Raw genomic sequence first — 13057 nt, 5'->3', positions numbered from 1 at the left:
CTTCGTGGATTGTTACACAGGATATCACCAGGTGTTGATGGATGAAGAAGATGCAGAAAAGACAGTTTTTACCACACCTTGGGGTACATACTGTTATAGAGTCATGCCATTTGGTCTGAAGAACGCTGGGGCAACCTATATGAGGGCCATGACTGCCATTTTTCATGATATGATGCACCAAGAGATAGAGGTGTATGTGGACGATGTAATCATCAAATCCAAAACCCAGGACGACCATGTTCGGGACTTGAGAAAATTCTTTGAGAGATTGTGCAAATTTGATTTGAAGTTGAACCCAGCCAAATGTGCATTTGGGGTACCATCCGGCAAACTCTTGGGATTCGTAGTCAGTTGGAGGGGCATCGAGTTGGACCTAACAAATATAAAGTCTATTCGGGATTTGCCTCCTCCAAGAACCAAGAAAGATGTTATGAGTTTGTTGGGAAGATTGAACTATATCGGTCGATTCATTGCTCAGTTGACATCCACGTGTGAATCCATATTCAAATTTCTGAAGAAAGATGCGTCAATCAAATGGACAAACGAGTTCCAAGAAGCTTTTGATAAAATCAAAGAATATCTGTCGAATCTTCCAGTATTGGTCCCACCTGAGCCAGGGAGGCCTCTGTTCCTGTATTTGACAGTCTTGGAAAATTCTTTCGGTTGTGTCCTCGAGAAACATGATGTGACCGAAAAGAGAGAGCATGCCATTTACTATTTGAGCAAGAAGTTTACCAGTTATGAAGCCAAGTACACTTTGTTGGAAAGAACTTGCTGCACTTTGACTAGGGTCGCTCAGAAGCTGAGGCATTATTTGCAAGCCTACACCACTTACCTCATAACCAGGTTGGATCCTTTAAAATACATATTCCAGAAGCCAATGCCCATTGGGAGGCTAGCAAAATGGCAGATCCTGCTTATTGAATTCGACATAGTATGTGTCACTCGCACGGCAATGAAAGCCCAGGCGTTAGCAGATCACTTGGCTGAAAATCCGGTCGATGATGAATACCAACCTTTGAACACTTACTTCCCGAATGAAGAGGTAAATTCAGTTGAGGCAATATCCGAAGACACCAATGCCTGGAAAATGTTCTTCGATGGAGCAGTAAACGCAAAAGGGTGTTGGAATTGGGGCAATCTTGATCTCACTCACTGGTCAGCATTATCCGGACATAACTAGGCTTTGGTTTTTCTGCATAAACAACAACGCCGAGTATGAAGCCAGTATTATGGGTATGAACATGGCAGTCGACTAAGATGTCGAAGAGTTATTAATCATGGGAGACTCGGATCTGATTATCCGACAAGCTCAAGGAGAATGGGAAACCCGAGATGTCAAGTTTATTCCTTATAGGCAACATGGGGAAGATCTTGGCAAGCGATTCCAGTCAATATAGTTCAGGTACATCCCTCGTTGCCATAACGAACTGGCTGATGCGCTTGCTACTTTGGCCTCGATGCTGCCATACCCAAGCAATGCCCACATTGATCCCTTGGAAATCCAAATCAAGGAAAGGCATGGCTACTGTAATATGGTTGAGGTAGAACTAAATATTCAGCCATGGTATCATGACATCAAAAGATTCTTGAAAACCAAAGAATACCCCGAGCAAGCCAGTGGAGACCAAAAGAGAACCATTAGATGGAATGCAAGTGGTTTCTTTTTAAGTGGTGATATCTTGTACAAAAGGACCCCGAACCACAACTTGTTAAGATGTGTTGACGCCAAAGAGGCTGGAAGAATCATGTATGAAGTGCACGTAGGAGTGTGCGGACTCCACATTAACGGGTATGTTTTGGCAAAAAAATCCTCTGAGCAGGCTACTACTGGATAACCATGGAAAGAGACTTCTTCAGTTTTGTTCGGAAGTGTCATCAGTGTCAGGTGCACAGCGATTTGATTCATGCACCTCCCATAGAACTGCATCCCATGTCAGCGCCTTGGCCATTTGTTGCCTGGGGCATGGACGTCATTGGGCCAATCGAGCCAAAAGCCTCAAATGCGTATAGATTCATACTGGTCGCCATTGACTATTTTACTAAATGGGTTGAAGCAATCACTCTCAAATCTGTCACCAAGAAAGCTGTGGTAGATTTTGTGCACTCCAATCTTATCTGTCGTTTTGGTATCCCTGCAACTATTATCCCAAACAATGCTACAAACTTGAATAGTCATTTGATGGGGGAGATATGCGAACAATTCAAGATAATGCACCGGAATTCTACTCCCTATCGCCCTAAAGCCAATGGTGCCATCGAAGCAGCAAACAAGAACATCAAAAAGATTTTGAGAAAGATGATTCAAAGTTCCAGGCAGTGGCATGAAAAGTTGCCATTTGCATTATTGGGGTATCACACTATTGTGCGCACAGTGGTCGGAGCAACCCTGTATCTTTTGGTTTATGCACCGAAGCCGTAATATCCGCGGAAGTTGAAATCCCTTTTATCCGGATCATTGTTGAAGCTGAAATTGAAGACAGTGAGTAGGTAAAAGCCCGTCTAGAATAGTTAACCCTGATTGATGAAAAGCGAATGGCCGCAGTCTACCAAGGGCAGTTGTACCAACAAAGAATGGCCCGTGCTTACAACAAGAAAGTACGGCCCAGAAATTTTGAAGTGGGACAACTTGTTTTAAGGCATATTCTTCCTCATCATCAGGAAGAAAAAGGGAAATTTGATCCTAACTGGAAAGGACCATACATTATCCGAAAGATATTACCACTAGGAGAATTATATCTGGGAGATATCAAAGGAAATGACCCCGAGGCAGCTGTGAACGTAGATGCGGTCAAAAGGTACTATGTCTAGTCCTTCTGCATCAATAGCACTATCCGATTGGGATGATAAAGGCTTTCATTCTCGCTATCCCAAACACTTCAGTCCTTTTGCTAACCATTTGGGCCGGTTACTTTTCTTCCATTACCCTCTTTGGAACTCGAAAAAAAAACAAAAAAAAAAGAAAAACAAAAACAAAGTTCCTTGAACTACGTTCGACTTGATTTTGAAAGGATACGTTGGTAGCCTCTCTCTAGTGTTAAGTCACACCAAAACAAAAATCAAAATTTACCCAAAAAGTGATACAGGGGCAGATGTTATAATAGTTCAGCAATGAGCCCACCTGAACGGTTCCAAAGTTGTAATCCCATTCAGATTCGTTTTACCCAAACCTTGTTCAAGTCCTTCCGATCAATCGGTGAAAGGTTTTCAAAATCAGAGAACGCAGTTGTTTGGATTCGATGCAGTCATAATGAGAAATGAAATGAGAGAGTCTTATTGGTGAAAACCTACGGGCACCGTATGGCGATGGTAAGTAGAGAAATAAGAAATGAGAGAGTCTTGTTAGCGAAAACTCGTAAAGAGCACTATAAGGCGATGGTGAGAAGAGAAATGAGAGAGGTCAATTGGCAAAAACCCACAAAGGGCGTCGTTGATCGAAGAGAAGAACCCCCCACCACCATTGGTATTGAAAGAGTCCTGGCAAGTTTTCTCGGTTTTGAAACATGGGTCGCAATGGGTATGTGAGAAGTCAGATTAGTTGTGCGGATCGGGTATCCAGTCCAAAGAGCATGTCATGTCTATTGAAGACTGCATGCATCCCAGATAAGTCCGTTTTTTTCTTCCCCGAAAGGGACACTTCTCCTTAAATTCATTTTCCTGTCTTTTGTTTACTTTTCTTTGAATCCCTTTCGGTCTAACTTTGTTCCGAAGCTAATGCAAAGAAAAGGTGGCAAGATTGGTTTTACAGGTTTCTGCTTAATAAAATCCAAGTCCAAACAAAAGTACCTAGCCTCAGTGGGTGCATCAAATCGATCTTGACTGGCCATGATAACTGATGCTTTGAAATCGGAGTTTATTGAAAATGAAAAAAAATCCCAAGTCAAAGCCACTAGAGGCAGAAAAAAATGAAAGGGCCAAAGCCTATAAGCTGTCAGGAGAAATTTTGAAAAGTTGAGCTCCTCGGTTTGAATGATAGATCAATCTTCAGAAAACCACCAAGCAGTTGAAGTTCTCAACAAAGGTTTAGGCCGAGATCAAGTGATCGAGACAATCAAGGCCACAAAACCAACCAGCGTTTCAAAGTAACAATTGTTCTTTGTTTAAAATTGAAACAGGTGCAGCCCAAGGCAACCGTGCAAAAGCAGGGGCAACCAAAAGAAAAGCTGCACAAAATGCTAGAAACAACTTTATAGTAAATACCAATCCAAAAGGGAAGTTTTCCTCCAAAATTATTTCCTGCATTTTATTGAAATAAAATGAAAAACAAAAAAAAGAGTGAAGAAAAGAAGAAAATCCGAACAAAATGATAGTTCAGAATCCCCAATCTCAATCTTTTATGCCTTCTGCCAACATTAGGGCTCCAATCCCTAAGTTGAGATTTTTAGACATAGGGTTTCCATTCCCTAGTCGCCTTCTGCCAACATTAGGGCTCCAATCCCTAAGTTGAGATTTTTAGACATAGGGCCTCCATTCCCTAGTCGCCTTCTGCCAACATTAGGGCTCCAATTCCTGAGTTGAGATTTTGAGACATAGGGCCTCCATTCCCTAGTTGCCTTTTTTGTCAACATTAGGGCTCCAATCCCGGAGTTGAGATTTTAGACATAGGGCCTGCATTTCCTAGTCGCTTTCTGCCAACATTAGGGCTCCAATCCCTAAGTTGAGATTTTTAGACATTGGGCCTCCATTCCCTAGTCGCCTTCTGCCAACATTAGGGCTCCAATCCCTGAGTTGAGATTTTGAGACATAAGGTCTCCATTCCCTAGCCGCCTTTTTTGTCATCATTAGGGCTCCAATCCCTGAGTTAAGATTTTAGACATAGGGCATCCATTCCCTAGTCGCCCTTTTGCCAACATTAGGGCTTCAATACCTGAGTTGAGATTTTGAGACATAGGGCCTCCATTACCTAGTCGCTTTTTGTCAACATTAGGGCTCCAATCCCTGAGTTGAGATTTTTAGACATAGGGCCTTCATTCCCTAGTCGCCTTTTTTGCCAACATTAGGGCTCCAATCTCTGAATTGAGATTTTTTAGACATAGGGCCTCCATTCCTTAGTCTCCCTTTTGCCAACATTAGGGCTCCAATACCTGAGTTGAGATTTAGACATAACACCTCCATTCCCTAGTCGTCTTTTGCCAACATTTGGCTCAAATCCCTAAGTTGAGATTTTTTTTAGACATAGGGCCTCCATTACTTAGTCGCTTTTTGCCAACATTAGGGCTCCAATCCCCAAGTAGAGATTTTAGACATAGGGCCTTCATTCCCTTGTCGCCTTTTTGGCCAACATTAAGGATCCAATCCCTAAGTTGAGATTTTTAGACATAGGGGCCCCATTCCCTAGTCGCCTTTTTACCAACATTAGGGCTCCAATCCCTAAGTTGAGAATTTGAGACATAGGGCCTCCATTCCCTATTCCCCTTTTTGTTAACATTAGGGCTCCAATCCCCAAGTAGAGATTTTAGACATAGGGCATACATTCCTTAGTTGCCGTTTTTGCCAACATTAGGGCTCCAACCCCTGAATTGAGATTTTTTAGACATAGGGCTTCCATTCCTTAGTCGCCTTTTTGCCAACATTAGGGCTCCAATCTATGAGTTGAGATTTTTTTAGACATAGGGCCTCCATTCCCTAGTCTCCTTTTGCCAACATTAGGGCTCCAATACCCAAGTAGAGATTTTAGACATAGGGCCTTCATTCCCTAGTCGCCTTTTTGGCCAACATTAGAGATCCAATCCCTAAGTTGAGATTTTTAGATATAGGGCCCTCATTCCCTAGTCGCTCATTCCCTAGTCGCCTTTTTGGTCAACATTAGAACTCCAATCCCTAAGTTGAGATTTTTAGATATGGGGCCCCCATTCCCTAGTCGCTTTTTTACCAACATTAGGGCTCCAATCCCTAAGTTGAGAATTTGAGACATAGGGCCTCCATTCCCTATTCCCCTTTTTGTTAACATTAGGGCTCCAATCCCCAAGTAGAGATTTTAGACATAGGGCATACATTCCTTAGTTGCCGTTTTGGCCAACATTATGGCTCGAATCCGTAAGTTGAGATTTTTAGACATAGGGCCCCCATTCCCTAGTCGCCTTTTTACCAACATTAGGGCTCCAATCCCTAAGTTAAAAATTTTAGACATAGGGCCTCCCTTCCCTAGTTTCCTTTTGCCAATATTAGGGTTTCAATCCCTGAGTTGAGATTTTATCGATGTAGGGCCCCATTCCCTAGTCGCTCTTTTACCAACATTAGGGCTCCAATCCCTGAGTTGAAATTTTTTTAGATATGGAGATCCATTCCCTAATCTCTTCCTCCTGAAGGCACACAATCCTTATGTTATCGCTTTCCAAAAAAAAGTTAGCTACAAATAACTCACGAAATTTTTCTAGTGTAAACTGGGGCAGAAAAATTCGTTCGTCTGTTTGTTTTGGTGTCTGAGCAGGTTTTACCTCAAGGCACAGGGTTTGAGATGAACAAAAGAATGAGTCTCAATCCAAAACAAAGAAAAGAAAAAAAACAAAAAATAGAGAAGTGAGCTCAAAGGTTGAAACAGAGAAGGATGCAGACTGCTCAAGATATGATTGAAGTCACAAGCTTCGCATGTCCCGTCTTGATCCAAAGGTGAAGAAAGAACCAGTACCTACAACTGGCGAGCATCAAGATTCAGATCAGAGTCCACAACAAGAACTAGCCAAGACTCAAGATCAAGCTTCAAGAGCTTTATAGATAGGAATCTTGTAACTCGTAGTTGATAGGCTTAGCTAGTTTAGCTTTTTATTTTTTGTGTAATAAGGAGTTCAACAAGCAGTAGTAGCAGCAGCAACAACAATAGTTAAATCACAGCTTCTTGGTAGTCCCAGCTACCAAAACTTCTAGAACTACACTGATATGATTCCTTTATAGCCAAGGATATGTAGGCAATCTTTGAAGCAAGGTTCGGTCAGATTCTTTTCAAAATACTTCTCATGGAGTGTCAAACGGGCAAAAATCCCTCATAATTGCTTTTTTTTCTTTGCCCGAAAAACCCTTCATGTCTCCGAGAAAAGAGGGGCAGCTGTGAGCACGTGATTTTTTACCTCACATGAACTACTCCTACAGAACTCCCAAAATTAGATTTTTCCTTTAAATTATTTGTTATTTAAGAATTATTGTAGAATTTTTCTGTTTGTTTGGATTTTGTGTGCATTTTAAATTTTATTTAAATCATAATAATACAAAAATACATTGCATTTGCATGTAAGATTTAATTTTAAATTTTTAGATTAATTAGTAAATTAGTGTTTTACAAAAATGGAAAAAATCACGAAATAAATAAATATTTTTTGCATTTTTAATTTTGAGTTTTGAATTTTGGTAGTTTTCCTTTTAATTTGGTATTTAATTATTTGTGGAAATTGTTATTTAGATTTAACTAATTTAATTTAGTAGGATAATTTGTATTAGGAATTAATGGATATTTTATTTTTAATTTTGAAAAGAAAAAAGAGTTTTTAAAATAAATGGAAAAAATAAAAGAAGTGAAAGGATCAGGTTTTGAGCTAATTTCATTAAATCCCAAGCCCAATTGATTTATCTCCCAGATACCCGTCCAAAACCGGCTCAAATCCATTCCCTTACCCGGTCTGCCCCACTCAGAACCAAAACGACGTCGTTTCAATTACCCATTGATCAGGACCGTCGATCTTACTTAATCGGACGGTCCGGAACTGAACCCCCCATTCATATAAAACGGTCCAAATCCGCCTACCCCCTCCCTAAATCCGTCTATTCCATCTCTCTCAACCGCTCATCTCCTTTAGAGATTAAACGGAACCCTAAGCCGCCGCCCTAAAATCCTCGCCATCTCCGGTGGAGGCGCCGGTCCCAATCAACCCCAAATCTATACCACATACTCCCCTTCACCTCCCCGTTCCGAATCCTCACTTCTTTTCCTTCGAATCTGTCCGGAACTCGTCAAATCTTGAATCTGAGTTCAAGCCCTAAGAGCTTAAAATCGAACCTGTGCATGCAAGGCTACTCCTTCGAATTCCCTGTTTGTTTAAGGCTATTTTATAACAAAATAATGGCGTTCGCTTGTTCTTGACCAAGAACAAGCGATTGCCATTGTTTTGGGTTAACTCAGAACACCAGTTTCGATTTCAAGCCTAGCCGATGAGTCCCTTTCATTTTTTGCTTTCGAATCATTTATGTTTCACTTCTAATGTTCTTCCCTCTTTGGTCAAAGGTCATCACAATTGAGACTGGGTCAAGATTCTGGATCCAGAACCTCTTTTCTTGGCGTTTGTTTTCCTTTTAAAATTTGTTTTCTGATTTCTTTTGTCTGTCTAGTTCTATTAATTGCATGTTTAAACCTTTGATTTTACCTTTTGTTTTGGTCATTTAGCTTAATTTAACAGCTCAACTAGATCCCCGCCTGTTTGTGATAATTGATTAGTCAATTAGTTTGGCTCTTACTTTTCTAAATTTATTTAAGTGTTTCCCTTTTTACATGCATTGATTTAGTTTGGGGTCATCCTTGTAACTTGGGTTGTGAGGTCAGTTTAGACCCCATTTCAAGAGAGTTTCGTTTGGTTTGAATCTGAGCCCAGGTATGGTTGAGCTATTGGGTCAATTCGACCCATTTGGTTTCCTAAGGTAAGAACGGGGATCCTAAGGGGTAATCTAGGAAAATCTAAGTTGGGAATCTGATGTAACAAACTTGGGAAGTTTCCTAGAAGCTGGCCTTTGAGACTATTCTGAAAATCTGAGTTTTAAACTAAGGGTGCTTGAGCAAAAATGAAAATTCTAAAAGGGTTAATGTGCAAAACTGAATACATTTTATGATGCCCTAAGACTTACCTATAAAGGCACTCTTCCTTCACTCACAAGGCAGAGATTAGAGACAAAAAATCCCTAAAAAAAACTGAAACGACTAAGTTCTTTTAAAAAATATTTGTGAATTCCGGCATTCCATAGTTGAAGACTACCAAGATTCTGCTTGTTTGGATTTATGATCTCTCTTTGTTAGCTAAAGCACTTGAAAATTTCCCTAGTTACACTTCTGGTTTGAGAAATGGCTTGAATTTTGGTTTGAATTTGGGTTTGGATTTGTTATTCATCCACTGTTTCATTGATTGTTCTTGAGCTGATTTCACTGTTCTACTGCTGAATCTAGGACTCTATTATGTTGTTGCTGCCTACTGATCCCTACTTCTTCGTACTTTCCCCTTATTCCCAGGTAGATGACCTCTGAATTCTACCTCATGTGAGGCTTGACTTGAAGAATGAAATGAAAAGCAAAAGTTTAAAGCATATCATCAGTTATTTTGTGATTCAGTCATATTTCTTTTGATATTTTTTAGTATCCTGATGTGTACATCGTCTAGTTGAGTTCTGGTTTGGATAGTGAACTTTTACTATTATATCTAACTTGGGACTATTATGAAAACTTGGGGAATAATTTGTTTTTTGTTGAATTAGTAGTTAGATCCTATAATGTGGACTGTATTGGAGTCTTTTCTGCTATGATAGTTCGTTTAAGTTGTTGTAACATATTAGTTGTGTTTGGATGGTGTTGTGTTCATGTAGTTGCGTAGATGAATGTGTTCTTAACTTTAGTGGGTATGAAATCATGCTTAAAGGGAGGAAAATAGTCCAGAATACTCTAAGAATTGAACTATGCGTTGATTTCATCCTGATTTACTTGTGGGCATGTTTAAGTATGAATAGTAAAAATGCAGAATGATTATTTAGTTAGTTAGTGTTTCAACAGTAAAAATTCAGAAGTAAATGTCAGTTGATTTCGTGTTTGTATGGTCCTAGTTGGTTGGCATTTAATTGAATTTGTCCAAGTATTTCGTTCTGAAGATTGGGCCTAATGCAGGACCAACTGATAAAAATCCAATTTCAAATGCATCTGTTATGTCATGGACGCCTTTTCTTCTACCAAGAATCGGGCTCATTTTTGGGCTTAAGCTTGAAAGCATTTGCTCATTGGGTTGCTTATCTTTTGTTGTTCGAGCCTATTTTATTTTCATCAAATCCAGCGCCCTGTTCATATTGCTGTTGTCTGGGACGATTTCCCTAAGTAATTGATTATTTGAACAAGGTTCATTAATTTGTTAAATAAGTTCGAACTTTTAGAGTAAAAATCAGAATCCCTTAAAAACTTTCCTTTATTAATTGGACTTTTGAAAATAGTTTGAGGTATGCCATATTAACCAAACACATAATTTACGCCCCCCTAAATCTAAGTTTAGAAGCCCTTTTAAAAATTGGAATCGAGATGTGTTGTGCCAAATAAAATCTCAAAATGCATGACCCTCGCTTAATTAATATTTAAGTCCTTAGAAATTGAGGCGTTCCATTTAGTCGAATTTTTCATGGCCCTCGCAAATTTGAAATGCGTAGTTGCTTTAGGCGCGCTATTTAAAGATTATTTTCCTAAACCCGGGTGTGCATTTCATGTGACCCAAATCCAAATCTCAACAATGTTAAATAAAATGTGTCTCGGACAGTGGGTGCATTTCATGTGGCATGGTCCAAAGAAGTGTTTTAGATGACGTTGAAATCTTCCTTAAAATAATTGAAAGCGACTAATATGTTAAAAATGCACCATAGGTTAAAACATGTATGAAAATCAGATAATAGGCCAATTATAATAGTTTAAGCGACCGTGATAGAACCACGGAATTCGGGAATGCCTAACACCTTCTCCTAGGTTTACAAAATTCCTTACTTAGAATTTCTGGTTCGCAGACTTCAAAAGGAAAGTCGAATTTTCCTCGATTTGGGATCTAAAATAAAACAGTAACTTGGAACACCCAAAAACAAACCATCCCGAGTGGCGACTCTGAATGAAATAAATAAATAATTCCATATCGAATAATGTCACTTAAATTAGAAAAACTCCCTTGTACTACCTTCGGGTGTATAAAAAAGGAGGTGTGACAGCAAGCCTCTTAGGCATTTGTAAAACAGTAGTGCTCCGCCCAAAACAACGTTTAGAAATATCATTTATGTCTCAAAACTGAGTAAAAGTGGCTGAGTTGTAAAATAGTGAAAAACAACAGGACTGAGTTCAAGTAATAAATCAATACAGTGAGAAAATAGTGATAAAAATCCTCGGAGGGTTCAAATAGTTAGCACGAAGCCCAAATATGGCAATCAGCCCAAACCATGATGATAACAAACAAGTTTCAGTAAAATACGCGGTAAAATCATCAATCGGGACGTACCAAGTCACAATCCCTAATAGTAAACGACTCCACGCTCATCATCAAACACGTGTCTCACCTCAATATAGCACTACGATATGCAATTCGGGGTTTCAAAGCCTCAGGACATCATTTACAATTATTACTCACCTCGAACCGGCTACAACTCTAGCTCGTGACGCCTTTGCCCCTCGAATTGGCTTCCACGCGCGTTGAATCTATCCAAAATCAGAACAAATATGTCACAATATGCTAAGGGAACAAAGCCCAAGTAAAAACAATCGAAAAATATAAAAAATTCCGAAATTAGCAAAACCCGAGCCCCGGGCCCACTTGCCGAAACTCAGAAATTTTCACATCGTTAGATTCCTTATCACCTCACGAGTTCATACATATCAAAAGTTCTTTAATCCGACCCCAAATGGTTCTCCAAATCCCAATTCAAAAGCTCAAAATCCCAAGCCCTAGTTCTTCCATTTTTAGCTTAAGTTTCATGATTTTCTAGGTGGATTTCACAATAGATTCGAGTTTTTGGTCCGAAATCCTTACCTCCAAATGTTTCTCCTTGAATCCCTCTTCGATTTCCTTCAAAAAGCTCTCAAAAAGACCGACTATGGAGTAAATGAGCTCAAAAATCGCGAATGAAATGAATTAAAACATTCTACCCAGGGGTTTTCGCATCTGCGACCCCAAAGCCCACTTCTACGGTACCTTTTCTGTGGTCATTTCTCCGCATCTGCGGTACACTGCCGCATCTGCGACTCCGCAGGTGTGGTCCTTATTCTACATCTGCAGTTCCTGACCTCTCTCCTCAAATCCGCATCAGCGGAAAATCCTCCGCACCTACGATGCCGCACATGCGGTCTCCAAACCGCAGGTGCGAAAACACCAGAAGCAGCAGAAATTCTGCAATCACTCAAGTCCAAAAATCTTCCCGTTAACCATCCGAAATCATCCCGAGGCCCTCGGGACCTCAACCAAAAGCACAAACATAACCCAATACTTTTATCAAACTTGTTCCCATCATCAAAACATCTCAAACAACATCAAATTACCCGTAACACATCGGATTCCAGCCTAATTTTTGAGAAATCTTCTGAAATACGCTTTCGATAAAAAACCCAATCAAACCACATCCGAATGAACTAAAATTTTGCACACATATCCCAAATGACATAACAAAGCCACTGTAACTCTCGGAATTCCATTCCGACCCCTATATCAAAATCTCGCCTATCAACTGAAAATCGTCAAAATATCAACTTTACCAATTCAAGCCAAATTCTAATCCGGACCTCCAAAACCCATTCCGATCACACTCCTAAGTCATAAATCACCTCCCGAAGCTAACCGAACCATCGGAACTCACATCCGAGCCCTCTAACACATAAGTCAACATTCAGTTGACTTTTCCAACTTAAACCTTCTTAAAAGAGACTAAGTGTCTCATTTCTTACCAAATCCACTCCGAACACCAATTAATCCAGTCGATCACATAAAATATGGATAACGGAGCATAAAGAAGCAGAAATGGGGAAAATGGAGCGGTAACTCATGAGACGACTGGCCGGGTCATCACATCCTCCCCAACTTAAATAAATGTTCGTCCTCGAACGAGTCAAGAAACATACCTGAAGTCTCTAATAGGTGAGGATATCTTCTACGCATATCCCTCTCAGTCTCCCAGGTAGCCTCCTCCACGGGCTGACCTCTCCACTGCACTTTTACTGAAGCTATATCCTTTGACCTCAACATTCGAACCTGACGACCCAAAATAGCTACTGGCTCCACATCATAGGTCAAATCATCATCCAACTAAACCGTGTTGAAGGTTAAAAACATGAGACGGATCCCCAATATACTTTCGGAGCATA

The sequence above is a fragment of the Nicotiana tabacum genome, chromosome 6, assembly GCF_000715075.1.
Source record: "Nicotiana tabacum cultivar K326 chromosome 6, ASM71507v2, whole genome shotgun sequence".
NCBI classification, from domain to species: domain Eukaryota; kingdom Viridiplantae; phylum Streptophyta; class Magnoliopsida; order Solanales; family Solanaceae; genus Nicotiana; species Nicotiana tabacum.
Note: the sequence above shows the minus strand (reverse complement) of the source record.